The sequence below is a fragment of the Molothrus aeneus genome, chromosome 2 (assembly GCF_037042795.1).
Source record: "Molothrus aeneus isolate 106 chromosome 2, BPBGC_Maene_1.0, whole genome shotgun sequence".
Classification (NCBI taxonomy): domain Eukaryota; kingdom Metazoa; phylum Chordata; class Aves; order Passeriformes; family Icteridae; genus Molothrus; species Molothrus aeneus.
This window is the reverse complement of record NC_089647.1, coordinates 81,660,737-81,684,278: the sequence shown is the minus strand read 5'-3', so window position 1 is coordinate 81,684,278 and position 23,542 is coordinate 81,660,737. Positions and strand designations below refer to the sequence as shown.

The following is a 23,542-nucleotide window of genomic DNA, read 5'->3' as shown; positions in this document are numbered from 1 at the left end:
TCCTAGTGTTCAAAGGGAACCTCCAATGTTTCAGTTTGAGCACATTGTTTCTGGTTTTTCACCACCAAAAAGGGCCTGACTCTGTCCCCTTTGCACCTTTACTCCAGGAATTCATACAGTGACAATGTCACCCTCTCTTCTCCTGACTAAACAGTCCCAAGTGTCTCAGCTATGCCTCATAGAAGAGATGCTCCAGTCCTTCAGGCATCTTAGTGACCCTTTGCTGTACTCTTCTTGTACTGAGAACACCAAAACTGGGCATAGCACAGTTTGATCTCAGTGTTTTGTTTCTTGGGGCTTTTGTTAATTTAAGAACATTGTTCAAAAAAAAAGAAAAAGAACTTTGGCAGTAGTCAAGATAAAGCTTCTTTATGTTTGGGTGTTTGTTGCAGTTATCTATCTTTAATAAAAACATTTGCCATGTTTGTAGCATTTGAATACCATAAGGACAATTATATTGATTCTGCTAGCAAAACATGGGAGCACATTGTATCATTGATTTTGTATGTAATAAGGTTATAATGGATAATTGAAAGGAGAATTTAGCCCATTGCTTCTGAAACTTAATTTTCTTCCTCCCAAGCCTGCCTAGGCAGACCAGCTGGCTCCAGGCAGGACCTATTTAAGTGCAGAAATAGTGTTAAGCCACCTTAATGTGACAAATGGCAAAAAGCACTTTGTAAAAATTTCATTCAGAAACAAAAGAGTGAATTGTTGAGTGAACTTGCGGAATAGATAGGTTACAAGTACATTTTTATTTAATCTCCAAAGAGTTAAAAAGCAAGTTGAGGATCTGGGATAAGAAGTGAAAAAAAAGCACAAAGATCACCTAGTAAAAACTGCCCAAATTACTGTCTTTTTGGTGTTAATTAGTGTAAAAAACTAAATTTTGTTTTGATTCAAGTAAATCTTATGCCGCCACTGTTGGTGGTAGCTTTTGGCTACTCTCTGACAAGATGCTTTTTCTTCATCCTTCTTTAGATGTCTTAAAGTATGGACGCCACTGAACTAATGCACTTACTCTCTTAGTGACGGCTGCCAAGGTGCTGTCAAAGCCAGCTGTCTCATTATTCCTCCGTCATTACATTTTCTCCTTTTTCCTTGTACATGGGAGAAGAACCATATTAAAGCATTCCCTGTGACTCGGTTATAATTGCACCCTCTGTTAGTAATTGCTCATCCATTCAAAAGCTTTGCTGCAATATTTTGAAACAAATTGACATCATTCTAGTTCTGCAGTTAATCTGCTATTCAGAGAGGCATAGCAGGGGGATGTCTTATTGCTGTACTTTCTATGCATGGGTACTTTGGAAAGAAAATTAGCTTTGGAGACACTGTTTGAACATTTTAATGAAACCATTATACCTAGGAGACTGTAATTTCTAGATTTCAGTCTGATACCAACTACCCCTGTTTATAGAATATTGTTGTGCTCTGGTTGGGCATGTCTTGATTTTGTGTTACCTATTGTACATATTTTACTTCAGTGTGCACAAAAGTTTGACATTTTATTATGTGAAATGATAGAAAAGCATGAAGAGATTTAACTGTCATACTGTCAACTTATATGGAAGCCCTAATGGAGATACATTATGCAAAGCAAACTCTCTGGAATGCTATGGTCAGGCTTTTGTATAATGGCTTTCTTTGATGTTGTAGCATGTCATAAAAATAACGTAAATCACTAAATTGAAAGACCGAAAGACATCTACTGTCTTCTTCCTAACAGGATCTTCTGATCCTGTTCCTCTCTGAAATGTAACCCTTCACACAGAAATTATAAAGCCCTAGCCTGAAACACAGTGCAGCAACGTGTGCCAGCAGCATTAAGAAACAGGAAATGTTTGTCTACATATTAGTATTTAGAAGCAATAAATATCATTGACAAAAAACCAAATTTGACATGAATTTTAACACTGCCTGATTGTGAAGAGTGGGAGAAGTACTGACAAATGAATATGAATGATAACTTTTCCAGACAGCACGTATGCAGCATTTTGACAGTTAAGGATAACCACTATTTAAAAAAGCATTTTCTGCCAAATCTTGATTTGCAAGTGAATGCAGTTTGAAATTTAATATTTCCCAGCTCCACTTCATACCCTGACAATAAAGGCCTTGTATGACTTGCTTGCAGTTTTGTCTGCTGAGCTAACGGCATATTGTCAAGGCTGTAAAAATTAAAGTTTTTCTTCACAGTGAGTTTTTGTTTGTTTTTGTTTTATTTTGCTGTGATTTTTTTTTTCTCATGAAGATTCCCATTGTGTTTATAACCACTTTATTCTCTTCTGTGAAAAAATTGCTTCTTTCACAGCCTAAGAAAATAGTGAAGGAAATGTACTATATGTCAGGACTATGGCCATTTTCTCCCCTCAGTTCTATCACCTGAGGGCAAAATATCAAGAAACTCAAGGAAATTTTGAAGTGTTTCCAAAACCATACTGCTGTATCACATAGCAGCAACATCCCTTCTTTTTTTGCTTACACATCAAAGCATACAGATATCCCAATTTGTCTTTGCCATTCTGAGAGTCAATATAAATTTTGTAACATCGTATTTAATTTTTGAAAACAAGAAATATCTGCCTACTGCATTTAGCCTTAGACCTGCACAAAAATTACTATACTGACGATGGTGCCAATGTGAATATTTCATCTATTATGCTTAAAACTGAAATGAGATTTTTGTATCCTCTGTTTTATTCTTCTTCTTAACTCTTCCTTTGTCAGTATGGTTTTGGCCACCACTGGTTAATATTTACTGCTATCATTTTCAAAATTGCAGTAGTTATTAACTAGTATTCATCAGGAGTTTTTTATGGATAATTTCATGAAAAATTTACATAGATTTGAGGCTGTTCTTCTACAGGACCAAGTGGATAGAGAACTAATAACTTACATGGATATCTACATAATGATTTCTGTCCTAAAAAATGAGGACAATTTTCATTAATAAAAATTGATTTTATCCAATTTATTATAATGAAGCCTATCTTCTAAAAGATGCATCATTTTATTCAATATATCTGTGTTTAAATTTCTTTTTTGGGCCATTCTTCTAGAAAACCTGTTCTAGTGATGTTAATGCAGCTCTGGAAGGGTCTGTCTTTTGAAATATGCAAATTATTGGATTTCATTCAATTGTTTGTAAATGTAGAATGAATTTTTTACTTTTCCATAATTGCTCGTGAGAAAACTGAACTCAGATAGGAAATCATCCATTGTTGAAAATCATATTTGTAATTTGTATAATTTCCTTACTTTTACAAATGTTGGTTTAGCTATAAGACTGTTAAAACGCACTTAGACATTTCCTAAACTTGTTTTCATTTTTAAAATTTACAATGGGCACAAATCTTCCTGCAGTGAAATTAGCGTATGCTATAACTGAGAAGTTCACTCAGAGGGCTCTTCCAATTTTCCAATTTATATCTAGAAATCTGAATTTATAACACATTTCTTTAGGTATGACTGATTTGAACTGTAGCTCTACTAGAAATTAATTCAGATTAACTATATGTGCCTCAGCTATCTTCTACTCAGGAAAACCTTTTTACTAGTAAAAGCATTGAAAGAGTAGAGGGATAAGGGGAAAGCCTCCAGCATAGCACTGAAACTTTAATTTATTCTGTTAAAAAAGACACAATTATTAAGACATAAGCCCCAGACTACTCTGAGAATATTGACGATAGAGTCAATTAATTTAACCTTGTTGCAGGCATGTAATTAGTATTGATAGAAACAACTTAGAACTCTACTTATTTCACTTTTTATAGTTTTCAGGAAACTATAAAAAGTGAAATAAGTAGAGTTTTGGATTTTAGCTTGGTTAAGGCAGTATGATTTGAAATTATCATATTTATAGGTCATCACAACGGTCTCCAGGATGAGAGACCTGGAGCTCTGTATTTAAAATATATCTGTTAAAAATTGCTTACAATATTTCACTAAACATGGCTTTATATTTCCTAAGCATGTCTGAAGTAACTGGTTTTTAAGTTAGTTGTCAATTTGCTAGAAATTTGATGTGTTTTATATTTTGAAGAATTTGGTCTTCTCTGTGTTAGTATATTTTCCCACATGTCTTAATTACAGAATATGAATTCTGTTTTCTTACTTATTACTAGAGTATTTATATGAAATATTGAAGAAAAAAAGACATATTTGGAGTATATACAATATTATTTCAGCATTTTAGAAAGATTTTATCCCTAATATATATTCAATAAAATCTTAAAATATGCCTCCAGAAAAATATGCCATATAGTGACTAGGGCAGGTAACTGTAGGGGCTTACTTAGGTGATACATCTTAATTGGCCTTTGCCAAAACAAAGATTTTAATTTGCTTGGAAGGCAGCTCCAAGCATATCTCTACCTCTCTCCATTGTGGAATAAAAGAGATGCTTCTTGAACTGATGCACATTTATTATTCCTATTAGTTCTGGAGCTATGCAAGAACTCTGAAGAGAAAGCCCAAATTCTTTACCACAATCTTGAAGCATATATTTTTCCATGCTGTCTGTCTTGTATATCAGGATGCTTTCTGCAAATATTAAAAAACCCTTCCCTTTTGACATTCCTCTGAAAAAGAGAGGTTTGTATGCATACGTACATGCATACACATATATACACACATGTGGTTGTGACAGCCTGGTCAGAGAGAGAAAGCCAGATAAACTTTCCCAAGATTCATTCTGGGAAAAGCTGTGAGAAGCTCAGAGAAAAGAAGTAAAGCAATTCCTATCTTAAGGCTTTGCAGTTGGTGTTTTGAACAGTTATTTTCTCATAAGATGGTTCACCAAGGGGTGGTTTCTTAATTAGCCAATGGTGACAGGGTGTTGATTAAAGGACCAATTAGGTCCACCTGTATTGGAATAGTGTATAAAAAGGAATGGATTTCTAAGAAATTGGATTATTAGCCTCTGAACATGTATGGATCCTTTCTGTTCCTGACTCAACAGTGACACACACACTTTAAAATAAAAGCTTCATAACATAAAGTGCTTGTGATTCCAGAAAAGAAATGTACTTGTTTGTGAAAAGAAAGAGCAGAGAGGGAAACTCTTTTCTTTATCCTCTTTAAATAGGCACAGAAAATGACTTTAATTAGTCTAATGATCAGTATGGGCTCTTCACTGACAAGAGAATGCTCCCTGGCTCATCTATGCTTATCTTCTGTGAAAATGGTAGCTCTGTGTTGTTCTTTAGCAGGCTAAACTGAGGTGGCCTATAAATCTTATAAATTCGATTTATCATTACCTTCTGGAAAGTAATGCCATAGTCTTACATAGAAGGGCTTTAAGATTAGGTAATTTCATTCCAGAAACAGATGGGACCCACAGGACTAGGTCTAGCACAGTACAAATCAAGTCTATCCAAAAAAGTGTGTGTGCTTGGGGCTGTGGTATGTGACAGTGTAAAATCAAATCTGCAATTCCTTGAGAGTTATATCAAACCTAACTTGAATTCAGCCTTTTGCACATATAAAAAATTTTGAGGGAAATATAAACTTTTACATGGGTACATTATCTATTTTTATAAACATCATATTCATAACTATCCATGCAAATATTTTAGTGGGTAGCATGTTTCTGATATTCAATCAGATGTACAAAATCCTTGCTGATTACACCTAAGACCTTTCAGAATATTTTAAAAGCTTCTCAGATCTACTGACACAAAAAAATCCATGATATTATGAATCAAATAAACTCATGTGCTTTTAGTTTGCCTATGAGCATTCTGAACTATGAGAACACAATCGTTTCTCTTTCCTCAATAAGGATTAATTTATTGGTGATATTCTTGCCTACTCGTGGACAACTTTGGGCCAATAAGAAAGTAAAATATTGCACAGTGTTTTATGCTATGCAGAATTTTCTTGAGAATACAGCATGGTTCTCAAATCATTTCTTGAGAAGATTTTTTCTTTTCTTCTCTACACAATGCTTTTACATTTACGTATTTGACTGTTAGTACTTGTGCTGTTTGAACAGCCATAATTCAACAATTAATTACTAATTACTGCACTTAGATTTGCCAGTGAGGTGATTGAACATAAATTACATAATCATATTAATTTGTCTATGAGGGGAAAGCAGGGCTGTGGCCAGATTTACTGGAAAATTTATGAACTTAAGATATGACATTGTGGGAAAAATGGGAAATATTATGTGCACTGTCACTATAAAAATAATTTTGAGAATCTTCACACAGAGAGTGTGCAGTAATGAATAGTGAAAGATAGCTGACATCATTGAACAGATAGCATCTAAGTATGCAACACAGCAATAAGGATTTCTGCTGTAATGCCTGCCTGCAAGGAGAGCCCTGTGATTGGTATTGAGTAGTGCAATTGATTTGTCATCTGGAGCAAGCTGTCCAGAGTTCATATATTGCTGAAATTAAGGCAAGGCTTCTCTTATTGACTAGATTAGGGGGAAAGTAGTTGGGAAGAATAATGAGAATAAATGCTATAGCAGAGCATCAGTAACATCATAAATAATGCAATCAATAAATGACAGTGTCAGATGAAGACCACTTGAGACACTAGAAGTTAAGATACTAATTTGGTGGTTGGAAGGTATGGAGGAACACTCTCAAAGGCAAAAGGAATGGCAAAGATAGATCCAAAACTGTCTACAAGTAAAAGAAGGGTACGAATAATGCCCCGCTACAGCTCAAGTTGAAAAGAATGCTTCCATGGATATCACACACATGGATATGTATATCTGGCAGATACAGAGTCCTAGAGAAATTAATATAAATAATAGCAGGTAAAACTCTGAAATGAAAAACCTATTAACATTGAACTTTTAGATACGATATCTGCATTGATGGTAGCTAAGGCTCTGTGTGCAATTTATAAAAGCAATAGTGTTACTGGCATCCCTGGAATCAGTAAAGATCTGCCATTGACTAATAACACCAAGTTAACACTTGCAGGCTGATTCTGTATTAAATCAGTTACCTTTGATATGCATTTAGCAGCCAGGCTGCTTATATAAGCAGAAGTAGCAACCTGAACAAAAGCAAAACCATAGTTCACTGGTAATCATAGAACCACAGAATGGTTTGAGTTGAAGGGACCTTAAAGACCTGCTGGTTCCATACCCTCTGCCATGGCCAGGGACACCTTTCATTATGCAAAAAGTCCTGTTCCATCTCTCTTGTAGGCCTCTTTTAGGTACTAGAAGGCTGCTGTATGATCTCCCTGAAGCCTTATCTTCTCCAGGCTGAAGAGTCCCAGCTCTATCTCTGTCTGCATAGGAGAGGTACTCCAGCCAAAAAAGAAAAACCAGAAGCAACTTTCTTGCCTCACGCAAAGAAGCAAGCAAACATAATAAAAAGAGCAGCATGTTTTAGTGGCAGGAGGAATTTGACTTTGTTACTGAGAAAATGTGGGCTCATATCACAATGGAGTGCAGGTGTCTAACCTTTACCCAGCTAAGAACTCAAACAACTTTATAGGTATGAGACAAATCAGCATTTAATTAGACACTAGATGTCATTCTATTGTGATTTGGGAAGCTAAAAACGTAAGCCAGATACAGATTCCATCATCACAGCCCAGTGAAAGTAGGACAAAAAGAGATAGGGCAAGACATTCCTTGTTTTCCTGTATGATGAACAGACTCAGAGATGATGTGATATGTGACAACTGTGTGATAACTTTCCCATGTGATATCTGCTCCTGCAGAATTTCTGCATTGCAGGTTTTGCATTGCCTACACAAGACCCTTGAAATCCCCCACACTTCAGGTCTGTATCATTCCTATATATTGCTATGGGAGGGTAATGGAGTTTCTGGCAGAAATCTTATGCAAGCACCCCAACATTAAAAAATCCCAACATTATAGCTCTTTAAAAATGCTTGTTTATTAAAAATGTGAATGATTAATGTTTTGGAATGGGCAGATGCTGAAGTGATTCATAATGTGTATAAAATGATAATTGACAAGAGAAATGAAGAAGACCACAGGGAAGAAATAGAAGAATAAATGTCAAAAACAATGATGAGATTGTAGAATGTTAATACAAATGAAAAAAAGGAAAATATTAACAAAAAGATGAAACATTATGTTCTGAAGTACTTAACTGAATGATAGTCCTAATGAAAGGAAAAACAGATTTATCAAAGAACTCCCAACTTTAAAATTTGGTTATTGATCAAATCAATCATCTCTCCTATGCAACAAATATGAGAGCAGAGGCAGGGCACATTTTCCCCTCCTGCTGCAGGTGTGGCTCACGGGATGGCTGCAGCCTCTGTGCACCCTGGAAGTCAGGGAGCAGAGAAGGCCCTGAGTGGCCTGAGCCCCCGCGCATGTAGGGGGCAGAGGAGGAGCAGGGAGGTGGCTGCAGCAGATGGCTTCACTGACATTGGGGTGCTTGGAGGGGCTGGTGGGCAGGGCAGCCTTCCTCCTGTGCTGGTCTAGCAGCATGTATCCCACAGAGAAAGCTCAGTCTTGTCCAGTAAGTTATAGATCCACACTTATGCTTGGGGTCTGAGCCGCATTTTCAAAGCAAAGAAATTTTGAGAAAGGCTTTTTCCCAACAATCAGATTTTCTACATTGTTTGCTTTAAGGAGTAGCTATTAGCCAAGATTGTTGGAAGTAATTTAGAAGGGAATGTGATTTTTGAAAAGCTGTAATTCTCTGCAGGGTCAAATAAAATTATTTTGCAGAATTCTTGACTTATTCTTTTGTGTTGAGTATGATTTGTTATGAATCAGGGTCTGCATTTGTTTATTCTTCAGTGATGTCCCTGGCTGGAGTGCGCCCCCCAGGATCACTCATTTTTTTTTCTCATACAGCTATTGAGAACTGCCTACAGGAGACATGTCAGAACTGTTAAGAAAACAAGAAGAGAACTAAAGCTGAAGCTAATATGAAATAATTCAGTTGCTAGGCAGGTATGATACAATATTAAAATGAATTTACAGGAAGTATTCTGCTGAAGAGCATTTAAAAAACCATTCTTTAAGTTAAAGACATAAAACATGACGCATAGGCATGCCATTGCTTCTGAAATCAGTTTTAGGAGCTTCTGTTTGTCTGTTTGTTTGTTTGTTCCTTCCTGATGTAGTAGGGGAAGTAGCATCCCATTCAAAGTATGGAAAAATTCTGTTAGAACTAAAAACTAGGATATATAATGAAATTTTTGAGGTGTTCTGAAGAATGGGATTTTGATATTTGTTTTCTTGTTCAGACATGAACACAGACAGAGGAACACACACACACAATTTTATGCCTCCTAATGGTGTAGCTCTGGGAAGACTGTTATTCAGACTAGACTCTTGGGTAATAGAAAAGAAAATGAGTATATACCACTATAAGTGAAAGTCAATTACCCTGAATTGGGGAATAAGGGAAGAAAAGATTATTTTTCCCGCTAGCCTCCCGAAGTTAATTCTTCCCTCTTAAGCATGCACTAATTTTTGGCAAAGATTTTCATGAGGTCTTTTAGAAAATCCTTGTGGCATACTGTTTTAGCCTTCAATTTGATTTGATTTGATTTTCTGTTTGATTTTCCTCTGTCAAGGTTTCTCTCTAAATAAAAGGGTCCACAAGAAGTCTTCCCAGGCTAGTATACATGTCCTGATATTTTCAGGTTTTTTGTGGTTTGTTTTTGTTGTTGTTTTTTTTAATTTTCAGGGTTAATTCAAAACCTAAAGGAAGTGCAAAGGTGCATCCACATGGTATTAAAGACTTACATGTATACATAGAGACAGAGTAAAAATGATTTTGTCAAAGGATCTGGTCACGAAGCAGCCATGTGGATTCATGTACTGCTATGTGATAATGTGCACTGGGGCAATATATTTAAAAAATTACAGAAATTATTTACATACTAGTATGAATTTGAAATGGGTAAACACTGATATGCAAATAGGAATCCAAGCCAGCTGATTGGCTTGAAGCTAAGGAAAGTAACTTGTTATTCGTAGTGATTTGGCACTATATTTACATAGGCTTAATTTTAAGCACTTTGCAAACATGTCAGTCTTTTACAAATATTTCTGTATAGGCTTTTACTGGGATGAAATCTTATTCATAGTAGCTTGTAGGGTGTTATGTTTTGAACTTGTGAGTAAGATGGTGTTGATAACACATTGTAAAGCTTTACTTTATGTATTCAACTGTCTTTATCTCATCATAAGAGATTTCTCACTTTTACCTACTGGTTCCCTTCTCCATCCCACTGCAGGGAGTAAGACAGTAGCTGCACAGGACTTGGAGACCTACCAGGTTCTCACCATGTAAATTTTGTAAATAGTTTGTGGTATTTACTGGTTGGTAGAACTAAATAAACTAAAGCAGTATTTCAAAATAAGTTCAGTATCACTGAGTCATAAACAATGTAGTCAAGACACTCACCACTGCTTCTAAGAGGCAAAGAGAAACATTATCTTTTCTTATTATTTATTATTAACAGATAAGTGAAAAATGTAGAGTTTTTGCTCGCACTTACTTTTGTGTTACTACTTATAAAAATACACGTGCAAAAAACTTAATTTAACAGAATTATCTTTCCTTTGACACCTTAAGTTCCACCATCCTTTAGTAATGACTTGGTGATTTGAGTGTATTGCAGCATTTGTTCATACAAGTCCTTTGTCTTTCTGCCTGAACCATTGTATATATGCTCTGCATTAATTGCAGTACCACAAATACCTGATCTACTGCAAGTGAAAAAAAAGATACAGGAGAACACTAAAGCTTGAAAATACTTTTATTGTTGTTATTTTTAAAAAAGTTTGCCCTTTCAGTGGTATTTTTGGAGTGTCTAAGTTTTGTGATGTGGTGAAAAATCTGCAAGTTCAATTAACGCAAAGGTAATAAAAGGTGAAAGATTTGACAATAGAACTCTTTAATTTTGTTTTTTGTCAGCTAGTGAGTTTCTTATAAGTTAATGGTTGGCATATTGAGTTGATCTTAAAATGGACTACAGACTATTTTTATATCATGCTGGCAGTATTACCAGTAGAGGTCTAGTATGCCTGCTGCAATATTATTCAGTGTTAAAGTGTGAGCAAATACTTGCATAACTGTGATATGAAGTTTGGGGTTTAGGTTTCTAACCATGCAGCAAATGCTATTGTGGTAAAAATGACAGCTTTTCCATGTTTGCAGATTTTTGCGATTGCTCTGTTCTTCTCATCCATATGTAAATGTTGTGAATGCCAGGCAGGATTAACTGAGAAATGAGTTAGAACTGGATGGAAGCCCAATTACCTGATGTCACCATGAAGTTAAGACAACAAAATCGAACCAGGAGAAAAGTTTTTCACCCAGAGGGTGGTTGGGTACTGGAACAGGCTCCCCAGGAAAGTGGGCATAGCACCAGCCTGACGGAGCTCAAGAGGTGTTTGGACAGCACTCTTGGGTACATGGTGTGACTCTTGGGGTGTCCAGAGCAGAGCCAGGAGTTGGACTCGATGATTCTGATGGGTGTCCTCCATCTCAGCATATTCTGTGTTTATATGAAACCCAGTCAGCAGATAAAATGCTCAACAGAATGTTTCACATTAATTTCATTGGTTACCTCTTTTTTTATACTATTTTTTTGATGTATTTTTAGCGATTTTTAATGAACAGGTACACAATATAAACACAGAGATTATTGATCAGGACTAGGATTGCCAGGAAGCAAATTCACATCACTGACAGTGAAAACTTTGATTATGGGCAGCATGCTAGAATAGAAGAAAAGCACTTCTGTTGAGGTGTTCTTCAGTAGACTTGGCAATGTATAATGTATTGCCTTAAGTAAGATTTAAATCATTAGGAAAGCATCTAAATTAGTGCCTTGACTACAAGCAGCCCTAGTGATTTCATAGTTTCCACTGAATCACTTGATGCCTTCAACATTTTGGGAATATGTCTCCTAATTACATGCCAAACTAGAGAATGTATTAATACATTTTTAAAGGAGACTGGAGTTGACATTCTCACGTTCTAAAATAATCTGAAGCCCAGATTTTTTACTGATTTAAAATGATATTCATGTCACTGGATAAGACAGTTTGGACATAGCTAGTTTAAGATTTTTTGATAACATGTACTATTTGATCTCATGGCTGTTAGACTCCTAATAAAAAAATTTTCTTTTTCCATGATCTGACACCTGTAGCAGCCTCACTTTTGTATCAGATAGCTAACAGTTTATTTTCAGCTCCAGGACACAGTGTGGGCAGGGATCCACATGCAGCAAATGCTGCATGCACTCTTAAAGCAGGTACCTGCTAGGTAAGAAGAGCTGTCCAGCTGAAAACTGCAGGAGCCTGATGAAGCTTTTGGTATCCCTGTTACCCCCTGCATTTCTTTCTACTTTTTCCCATGCACTAATCTATTTCTCAGAATTATCTCTCATGTGCCTCCAGCAAGTGGATTGATTTTGAATGAGCTCATATGTCATCATCTCTCCCATTAACAGTGAGGACACCATTCTCTGAATCAGGCTGTGGCAGATGTAATCTACACAAGCTGCTTGTTCCAATCTTTTCTAGGAAAAACTTTGTAAAGGCACATAGAAAATGAGGTGAAGCCAGCACTCATGGCTTCACTAAAGGCAAACCGTGCCTGAAAAATTTGGGAGCTTTCTATTAACAGGGTAGCAGTATTTGTAGATGAAGGAAAAGAAACATATTTCATCCACTTGGACTTGTTCAAAGCATTTTATACTGTTCTGAGCAGCAGCCTTGTCTCTAACTTTGGGGGACATGGTTTGATGGCTGGACCTGTTGATATATAAGGAATTAGCTGGATGGTGGCACTCAAATAGTTGCAGTAAATGCCTCCATGTCCAAGTGGAGACCATGAAGAGTTGTGCTCCTCAGGGATCAGCACTGGATCCAGTGCCATTTAACACCAAATTCTTAATACTTTTTCAATTTCACTGAGCTCTAGCATACTCATTTACTATGTTTCTTACTAGCCATATGTCTCCTCAAGGAAAGCAAAATTTTGATACAAAGATTAGGCTATAATGATAACTAATAGGACATTAGAACTTAAGCTTTCTTCATGCCAGAGTTTTAGATTTATCATCAAGAAATACATTATTTTGCATTATTTTTCTTATGTTCCTTAATGACCCTCTTCACAGATTTGGAAACCACGGAGCTAGGTGCTTCTGTATATTATTATTTCTCTTTTCAGTATTGTTTCTCTATTTAGTGTTTGTATATTCTGTAGAAAATTCAGAGTATTATTCAAACTTACTGTTTTACCTGGAACACTACAGCCATTACAACCCTGGAGGAAGTAAATTCTTAAAATTCTATCAGCTCACCAACTGGTAAAACATTGCCAGGTTTTGTGGAGTATCAATCTCATGTTTTGTAATTGTGTACATTGCCTATCAAACTTTTCAAAATACAAATAGATAGCAAAAGTATTTATAGTACAGGATTGGAATATTTTAAAGTTTATTTTGCATGTGGTAATTTTTTTTTATATGTATAAATAATTCTAAGATTTGTAGGTCTCTACATCAGTTTCGAAGTAGAATGTGATAAATCTGGCTACAGAACTACTGTAAGGAAGTTCTTGTATTACTATAAAGTAATACAAGACAAAGAATATGGAAAATTAGTGCATTTTTTTAAGCAGAGGTAGTAGGCCCATAGGTCTTGTGAAAGAAAAGATAGAGATGAGAAAGGAAGCTCCGGGAGAAACATGGTATTGAAAAAGCTGCTTGATTTACCTGAATTTTATGACAGCTCTTCAAGTTTTAACAGGTTGCTTATGGTTGCCCAGAATGGGACCTGTGTGTTTTATGAGAACTAGCAACACCATTTCATTTTCAGAACACTAAACAATCCCCACCTTCAAATTTAGATGGGTACATATGTTAATTCATAACCATTTAAGTACACAGCAGTAATGAGTTTCCTGCTAGGTTAATTTGTGTCATATTCAGTGTAAACACTTGATATCTGCTGGTAATCATTGTATAAAAGCCTGAACAACAGCATGATATTTCTCAGGAAAATTCTGTAATTATCTGGGGAAAAGATGATCATTAACACCTTATTTGGTATTTCCTTGAAGTAAGCAGAACACACGCTTAAAAAAAGAAGAAAATAAAAACAGTTTGGGAACATGTCTGTTGCAATATAATTAATCATGTGTCAGAAAGAGTCTTTAATAACATGGTGTGAGCTGCCTGAGACAGCTGGCTGAGTATCTAGATTGCATTGCCATTGCTTATTAATTTGACTGTATCATATGGTAAAAATAAGGCAAAAAATATTTAAGAGTCATGTTTTTAGACTTAAAAATTATTTTGAATAGATGTAAAACCTGTCACCTAACTCTAGGTGAAAGCACTTTGTAAAAATGTATGGCTGTACATGTTTTCTGGATTGTTTGCAGCGTATTGATGATGCTCTGTTCAAACTTGGCTTTTCCCCATTGAATATGGTGAACATTTTCCTATTGATTTTAACTGGAAAATACTAGATTTCTAGCACGACTGCCTCTGTGGAACACTTGACCAAAATCAATTAAATACTGTGAATTCAGTTAAAAGATTGTGCTGAGAATATTGGGGTTTTCCATCTTAACACAGTACTTTAAAACTGGATGGCACTTAAAACACATTTGGGAGACTATTTCTGTAATATTGTTATTGATATTTTGTAGTAAAATACTGCTGTTTACAGTGGATTGTTATTGTCTGTGATGCAAGCAGGTAGTAAAAGACTGCAATTCTGTCATTCTCCATTTGGTTTAAGGTAGAAAACCTGAACAGAACTGTATTTTGCCATTTATAGAGAACACCGTAAAAAAACCCCTTTAGTAATGCTTAAATAACCTTAAATGCCTGTAGTTGAAGCATTTAGTTTTAAATTTGCTTTTGAAGAGTGGTAATGTAATTCTTGGTAGAAGGGCTTTCCCAAAATTTCTCAGCACATCATTTGTATTTTGTCATGCAGAAGTGAGAAAACTGTCATCCAGCCCCAGAGAAGAGAGTGAACATTTCTGAAGGAAATGAGAGGCAGGAAATTACTTGCTAGAAGAAAAGAAACAGAAGCCCATCATGGTAGAACAGACGGTGTACAGACAAGGGGAGAATTGGAAAAGGAAATTTAAAAAAATGTATTAATTAAGGAACAGTTATTTAAATGTGATCTTCCCAGAACTTAATCAGAAGTTGTAAATAATTATAAAGATGATGGCAAAATGATGATAATGGTCACTTATAGTATCCAGGAAAGGTCTGGTGCTTTTGATGGTTAATTTCTCCATATTGAAAGCCAAGAGATATTGTAGCACGTCAAAAAGGAATTGTTGTCACCATCTGAAAGAAGAAAAGATAAAATCAGACTGCAGAAACTACAGTGTACTGTTTTTGTTGACAGTTCCTGACAAAATCTTGGCCAGATTTCTTACTGACTGCTCTGCATGCCATGTCATCTATTATGTTCTGCCTGATATACATTCTGTGACTTCAGAACCAGTGATGTGCATGTCAAGTGTTATTTGGTATCTTGTCAGCAGCAACAAAAAAAGTAGGCAACATGTTGACAAAAGCACCCAGCACTGTGGGCAGACCTAGCTAAGGGCATGAAAGTTTTAGAGCCCAAGGGACTTTACTGATATCTTGAACTTTTCCCTCAAATTGTGATTCTTTATGGGGGCTATATATCAAGGTTGGAAATCACTGAAAAGCTAATGTAGCTTGTTGCATGAAAGAATGAGTATGTTGTTTAGGAGAATAGAGGCACAGACACCTGAAATTGATATCAGCAGCTGGGAGACTGACAGTAGAGTAGCACAAAGCATTTGGAACAGGAGTAGCTAAATCAAATTTCAGAAGCAAGGTGAAGATAACATTCAGTAAAGGCAAAAATGTCAAGTGCAGCTGGCAGAAATTCCAATCTCCTTCCACTACCTTCATCTGGAGTAAGTCTTTGAACTCTTTTAGCTTGAAGACGAAGCCATTGACAAAAGTTTCTTAGATTATGAAAGAAAATGAGTGTGGCAAAAAGAATTGTGTGCCATTTAAAGAATAGTTGAATAACATTTAGGTAAGTGACTTCTATGGAAAGCAAAGAAAATAAAAGTTTGAGTCTACAAAGTGTGAGTGGTTTCTTCTAATATAAGACTTCAGTGGAGAAACTCATGGGATCAAAGTGTGAGGAATACTTTCAGAGAAATTGCAAATCCAGACAGTAGAAAGATAGAATACATGCTACAGCACCGTAGATTCAGATGTATAGTTGCAGATAATGAGAACCTCCCAATGCATTTAGAGGCTGTCATTCTCAGAAGAACAAAGAAAACAAACACATATGTCTGCCTGCTGTGTGGCAGTTGTATTTCTCAGCTGATGGTGTTTGTTGCCTAACAAATTTGTTTGTTTGAGAATGGCCCACTGGTAGTGGATCCTTTACAAACCCTCCACAGTGACATTGCAGGAGGAATAGTTACAGCCCAGATTCCAGTATTCCAGCCCTATCCCATCAATATTCCAGTCATGAGCTGTATTGGGAATGACTGGTAGCTTTACACCTGGTAGTGTAGCTGTACTAGCATACAACGCCTTTGGGGCAGCCTGCTGAAAACTAGGAACAATTGCTACCTGACCTTAGGTGCCTGCAGTGTAAAAAAGAATTTCTTAGTAATGAAACAGAGAATAAAACACGGAACAAAGATTATAAAAAGGTATTTGTGAAACTGAAGCCTGCTCCTTCATGGTTTTAGGGGAAAGTGTTCCACTTCAATCTTGTTTACAGACAATTCTTTCAAGATCAACTTCAGGAATAATCAGAACATTGATTTGAATTGTATTGATCTCACATGAGGCTGGGGTGAGGTATTACACCTGATTTGTCTGTTTAAACACAGTTTCCAATTATTTCTAAATAAGTAGACCTTCAACTCTGCCTCACAGCCTATTTAAAGCTATTTATCTTAGCTAAATATACTGCTCACTATTTGGGCAGTGTAATTAAATTGGGTTTAGATATAGGGTGTAATTATATAATAATTTTGAATACTATCATATATTATAACCGCACAATTTTTAGTAATAAGATGAAGCTATGGAAGTTGACATAGAAATAAATATCTAAAACAATAGAATTACAATAAAGTTTTTCAGATCTATATATATTTATTGAAATTATAGAAGTTGTCTGAGCTTAAGTTACATGACAATATTTTTCTGGGCTTGTTTTAAACAAACATACAAGCAAAGAATAATTGGAAGAATATGGATATTTCAAACAACATTCACAACCTTTTTTTACCCCAAAATCAAGATTAAATTTTGTTGGAGAACCAGGATGGTATTTTCTTATGTCATTTGAGGCATCTTGTCTGTCTTCAACAGCACTTCAATCCTATATAGCAGCCAGAGTAGCTGGGTACTCTACCCTTTCTGGTTTCAGATTTAAGGCTAGAGGTATGTATATGCTGTTCCACATAAGTATCTATAATTTAACAGAGGAGATTTTGCTGTGAACTTTGCATTCTGCACCATCTGTCACTGCCTACTTTCCTGTTGCAGAAGATACAAAACCTTTTTTACTCTCCATGGATTTCCTAGAGATCTCTCACAGTTCTCCAACACCTCTTCATCTAAATAGTTCCTGCTAGTAGTTTTCACTGAAATTACAACTAGATATAAGTCCAATGTAAGCATAATGCCAAGAATTTCCTTTCTAAATTTCTGACACTGTGGTTTAGGGAAGAATTCAACCTTTCCATTCGTATCACCTTGTACAACAAAGTCAGTATGAAAACCAGATATTTTTATTGACCTTGACGGCTAGGATAGGGTGAAATGCGTGATTTTAAATGTTATTGGTGTTGCTCTTTTATTCATAGCTCTGAATTATTGCAACCACTGTAAAAATGTAATGGGACACTAATTAAAATATACATTCCACTTCCTAGGACATTCAGATGGTTTCTTGTCCACAAAAAAGCTTTACTTAAAAATAAAAAAGCCTAAAAAAACCCCAAAAAACTAACAAACTCCACTTGGGAAATCAGTTCTGGCTTGCAAAGTCCTCTTTTCCAGAAGGTCCTGCACTCATATGGAGTTCTGTGTAGCATCAGACCTTACAATCACAAAAGGACATGGCAAGAAATTCACGTGCTGCCCACAGAAATTCCAGGGCTTCCTCCTTCCTCTGACTCAAAGGGAGATGGGAGGCTGCAGAAGGAACAGAGCCAGGTAGCCTGCTGTCTGTGGTGCCTCCTGACCTGTGGATGGGCTTGTGATGTGTGAAGGCAATTACATGGTGTTTTATGTGGATGTCTTATTAATTCTGGTTAGTTTCTTTGGCTGGGGAGAAGTTGTGGTTCTGGAAACCGTTGCATGGGGAGTAATCTGCAGAGCACAACTAGACCTCACACTGCACATCTGGCTTCATGATTTGGGAAGGACAACAACTCCTGAGTGTTTCTACAGTGTTAATGGATATCTAAATCTCACTTATCTGAGCAGCATAATAATTTGATTGCTCTATTATATATAGAAAGGATCTGACCTTTCAAAGCTCAGAGTGCATCCTTCAGCAACCAAGTGGCTGGGAATTCAATGTTTTTAGGATCCTATTGAAGCAAAAACATTCTAATCTGTTCTGATGGCTTTTTTACAGGTATGTCCTTGCCATGTCCCAAATTGTTTTTCTTGTGTTACTACAGAATTAGGAAGAAGTGAGAGAAAAGCCTAAACCATTTCTTTTCCCCAAGAATCCAGTCAGTACTTAAAATTAAGGACTGAGGACTCAAGCAATAAAGGTCCTCAAGCAATAAAGCAATGATTCTCTTTCTCCTTCTCAGGTTACAATTTAAAAGTTAAGCTATCAAACATAAAATTAAAAATCCTTATTTGCTTAATTATAAGATACCTTTTTGTATTGTTTTGCGGGTTTTTTGCTTTTCTTAATTAAAATATTTTTTCCACGCAAACTTATTCAGTCAGAAAACAAAAAAACAATAGGTTTTCACGATGTTTTTTCTCTAATAAGAGAAATTACATCTCTAAAAAGTCTAGTTGTCCTTTATATACTCACTTCAGAACTGAAGTGACATCCAGTTTAATAAAAGAAGTTATATGCTTGAAATTACCATTTCAAGACTTCTTTTTGTATCTATAGTGATGTATGTTTTGAAAAAAAAGAAAAGTCAAGGAGCCTGATTTTACAGTGGCACTTCATGAACTGGCATAATTGTAACCTTGTCTGTAACCCAGCTGCTGCTGAAAGCCCTGCCAATATGTGCCAAACAAGAGTAACACCAGTATTAAGATTGCTGGTTATTCCAGCATCCCAAAGAAAAACTTAAGGCAATTTCTACACAAAATGCAGTCTGCATATTTTACTTTACAAATCTGGTTGTGCGTGTATGTTAAAATATGTTTAACCTAGAGTGTCTGTGCTGCCTGCAAAAACTCACTTATAAATACTTGCCTTCATAGTGAGGCTACCTACTATCAAGCTGTCAGTATCTGAAATTACTGCAGTAAAATTTAGAGAGTAATAACCTTTCTTTTTCAAGGAAAATACGACAGGTGAGTGTTAATTAAGTGTCAGGGAAGAATAACTTCAGCCACACTTGAGCATTCTTCAGTCTACAATGTCTATAACTTCTGTACTTCCATCATTACATTCTGTCTTATCAATCATCTTTGCTGCAGCTTTCTCTGTGGGATTAGTCAGGTGTTGTACCAGCTGCTGAACACACACATTGTGGGAAAAAAACTCTTGTTCTATGAGAATCCCAGAAGTTATGGAAGCATGTAAATTACCTTCTGAATTAGGACCATTTGTTGAATGTTTGTAGATATGTAGATACAATAGTAATAAAGCTTTTTTTTTTTTTTTTGAGCCTTTACAGACGTGTGCATTAAACAGTCTTTAAGAATTCTTTTTTTAAAAAAACATCAGGGAGATCTTGAACCATAAAATCATCTCTGTGAAACTAAGGCTTTTGGCAATAGCATTTGACAGCAAGTATTGGCAGGGGAAAAACAATCCGCCAACTGCTTTGAAATTATATAACAGGTTTTTTTCCAATTATTCAAAATATTCCTAAAAGCAGGTCCTGAAAATTAAATTTGAGTGAATAGTTATTTTTACAGGGATCTAGCATACATTTCCAGAGAACAGTAGTAAAATTGCTGATTTAGCTTAAGGGTTAAAAATTTCTTCTATTGATTTTCACTATTTTCTGTTGCTCTTTCAGACATTAACGGACCCATGTTTTATTTGGGGAATTGATATTCATAATATACACCTCACAGGAATTATTTAGAATAGTGAAACCTCTCCAGACATACTGAGTATTCTAGAGGTGAAAATACTCATAATACTGAGAACTGCCAATTTAAAAATTCAAAAAAGACCAAGGTATTAAGCTGAGTACTTAACTTGCAGGTCAGACAAATAAGCAATATATAAATATATCAATAATAACACTACATGCATATGCTCTATCACTCAAGATTTATTGATATATTTTAAAAACCTTGCCTTTTTCATAAAAATCACTAAAACTTTTGCATGAATACTAAATATGCCAATCCCACCCCCAGTATAAGTCATCCCCAAACTATTTATGAATCTGTGATGAATTTGTAGGAAGGCATCAAATGAAAATAATGGGAAGAGGTGAGAAAACTGAGCTATGGGAGGTGTGAGATAGCCATGAGATTTAAAACTGCCTCCCGTAGGAGAGATCACTGTGCATGTCTTGCAGAATGTGCTAGCTACTAAAATAGTTTGTAAAGGGAATCTCCTCTGCTAGGTATTTTCTGAATCTGATGCTCCATTTTCTTCTTCTCTTTTTTCTTTTTCTTTTCTTGTTAGATTGTCTGGTTTTAGTGTTCCAGAAAATACATTTTCTAAGAAACAATTTTTGGAGAAGCTTGTTTTAGTGGAGGAATAAGAATTCTAAGTGATATTTTTTGTCTTTTTTTCCTTTTTTTTTGGATTGGCAGACAAATGAAAAATATATTCTTGTGTAGTACATGTTGTGGTTTCTAAATCCACTATTTTATATAGCTCTGCTCCTTCAGAGGCAAACAGGGGATGAAAACAGACTGTGATTGATTTCATCAGTACCAAGTGCTCAAGAATAAAGCTGGTAGTGCTGACTCTTCTCTAGGTGTGCAGATCACAGAAAAACCATTACTACATTGCCCCATTTTTGTCAGACTGAAGATTGCCATGGCCACAGCATATGAGTGCTTCACAACTGCTAATTAATTTCTTTTCACAGGACTCTTGAGATAGCACAGTTTCCTTGTCCTCATTTTCTAGAAATGGAACTGAAATACACAGGAATTAGGTGCTTTGTTCAAGGTCACAGAGGAAGTTGGGACAGAACTTGGAATAGAGCCTAGCTCAAAAATTGTGCCTTAACTAATATATCACTTCCCTCCCCCTGAGGTATCTATGCAAAGGTAGTCACAACACAGTTCTTGGTGAATCAAAACTCCTCCACAAATAGCAAGCAAAACTTGAAAGGTTTAGTTCCAGTAGGAGTAACACTACTTCCTAAATAAAGGAGATATTCTAGAAATGTTCTTTAGGAATATTTTGAAATTTCTAACAGAAACAGATGAAATCCAAATGAAATCATAGAGGGGTTTTTTGGTGGTGGTGGTTTTTTGGGGGTTTCTTTTAGGATTTCAGATCACTGCTATATTTTTGTTACCATTTTTATCAATAAAATGGTATGCTCAGTTCAAAGATTTAGCCTCAATTCTTATTTTGTCTTCCTCAACGAGTTGTTCTATCTTGCTTCAGTGTTTAGATATGCTATCTAAAATCATGTTTATCCCACTGAAAATTTACAAGCAGATTTGTATTTGGTCTCTGAAAAACCAAAAGAACTCAAAGCAGATTATCATAGGAAAATAAAAGTTTTTCATTAGTTTTTCTTTAAAACTAGTTTTGTTTTGTGCATTAGCTAGATCCCATAGTTTTACACTGAAGTAAAAGAGATGGGGATACTATAAAGGTATCAGATTGCTTTTCAACAGTGTCTAATGTCTGAAACTCTTTCATTATCAGGGAATAACTGGATTGAAAGCATGCAGCCACACTGAGGGTCCATTTGCAGTGGCTGAAGGTTGTCAACATTACATTATAACAATAATCTGGTTTCTAAACAGACAATCTGAAATTTGTGATTGAAAATTCTCACTTTCTTGTAAAAATCAAGCAAGAGTAAATGACTGCAAGTATTTTAATGTGTAAAATTATTAATAAATTCACTGTAAAACTAGTCAGGATAACTTTTTGTGGGCTACCTAAAAACAGCATGGAAAGTGATTTTTTTTTGCCTTGCTCTCTCTGTATGTAGTACCTCCTGAAACTACTGCAGTGGTGGGTTCAGAACCTTCTTACCATCCAGCTAATAACCAAGGCTCTAAAAATTGTGTATACTGTTATCAGTCATTTGCACCCGTAAATTCCTGAGTCTGTACAATAATTTTCACTAAAATCACTCTGTTACTGAGAGTTTATCTAACATATCTCAAAAAAAACTTCTATCTGGTTTGTGGCATTACAGATACCTTGTGTCTTGCCCAAGGTCTTCTGAAAAGTGAAAACAGCCTTCACAAAATACATTTGTGCTGGAACTTTGTTTGGTGAAAGATGACAAAATAAAACTTCATATTTTTAACAAATGAGTTCTTGTTGGGGCATTTTTTAATTAGCTACCTTAACCTTATAAGAGCCAATTATTATGTAACATATTTGGCCCCAAATCCCCTCATAGCCTGTTATTTTTCCTATTGATCAAGCCTTTCTCTGCTTGTCCAGTAAATGCTGTGCACTGGAGTCATCTCTGTATTTTGGAGTAGATTGAAAGAGACAGGGCAGCCGCTGCAGGTCAGATCTGCTGGGAGATCCGCCTTGTCATAATAAGCCAGTTTCCCAGTAACTTGCAGCAATGAAGTTCAGAGGCAGTCAGCTCTAGCAGTCAGTCTGCTGAGCAGACTAAATATTGATTGGAAGGGAAAAATGAGGGAGATGGTGACCTTCTATTCAGAGCCTGACAAAAGTGTGGTCGGAATGATGCACTTGCTAATGCAGCGCCTTCCTAGTTATCCTGCACAGTAGCGGGAGGCTGCTGTGCTTCCTTCCTGCCTCAGATCTTCCACTGCTCACTTCTGACATCAAGTCATTAACTTTGTTAGCCTTGCTCCTCCCTTGGAGTTTCCTAAAGGAGCAGGAAGGAAGGTAAGGAAGGAAGGAAAAGAAGGAAATTCTTCTCAACTTGAGCCTCATCAAAGTCATGAGAGTCATTTTCAAGTGTAGTCGAAATGAAACTCCCTCAAGCCTACCTGTATTTTCAGCAATTAATGGGGGAAGTATTTACAATTCAAAAGGCTTTTGCTGTTTGGATTTCCTCCAGTTCAGAATCAGCTCTATCAAATTGGCCAGTGCAATTTATTATCTCCTCAGGGACATTCAGCTGTCCCAGCTAACCTTTCCCAGAATAGATCCAGCTGTGTCCTTTTGGACAAAATCTTTCCACTCCCCTAAAAATGCAGTCAATGT

At 36.0% G+C, this 23,542-nt stretch overlaps 1 protein-coding gene across 1 annotated transcript in view; it reads left to right on the top strand.

The window, feature by feature from the left end:
• The window catches only part of NALF1 (NALCN channel auxiliary factor 1), a 444,836-nt gene that overhangs the window by 64,164 nt on the left and 357,130 nt on the right, over positions 1 to 23,542 (top strand). The window lies entirely within an intron of this gene.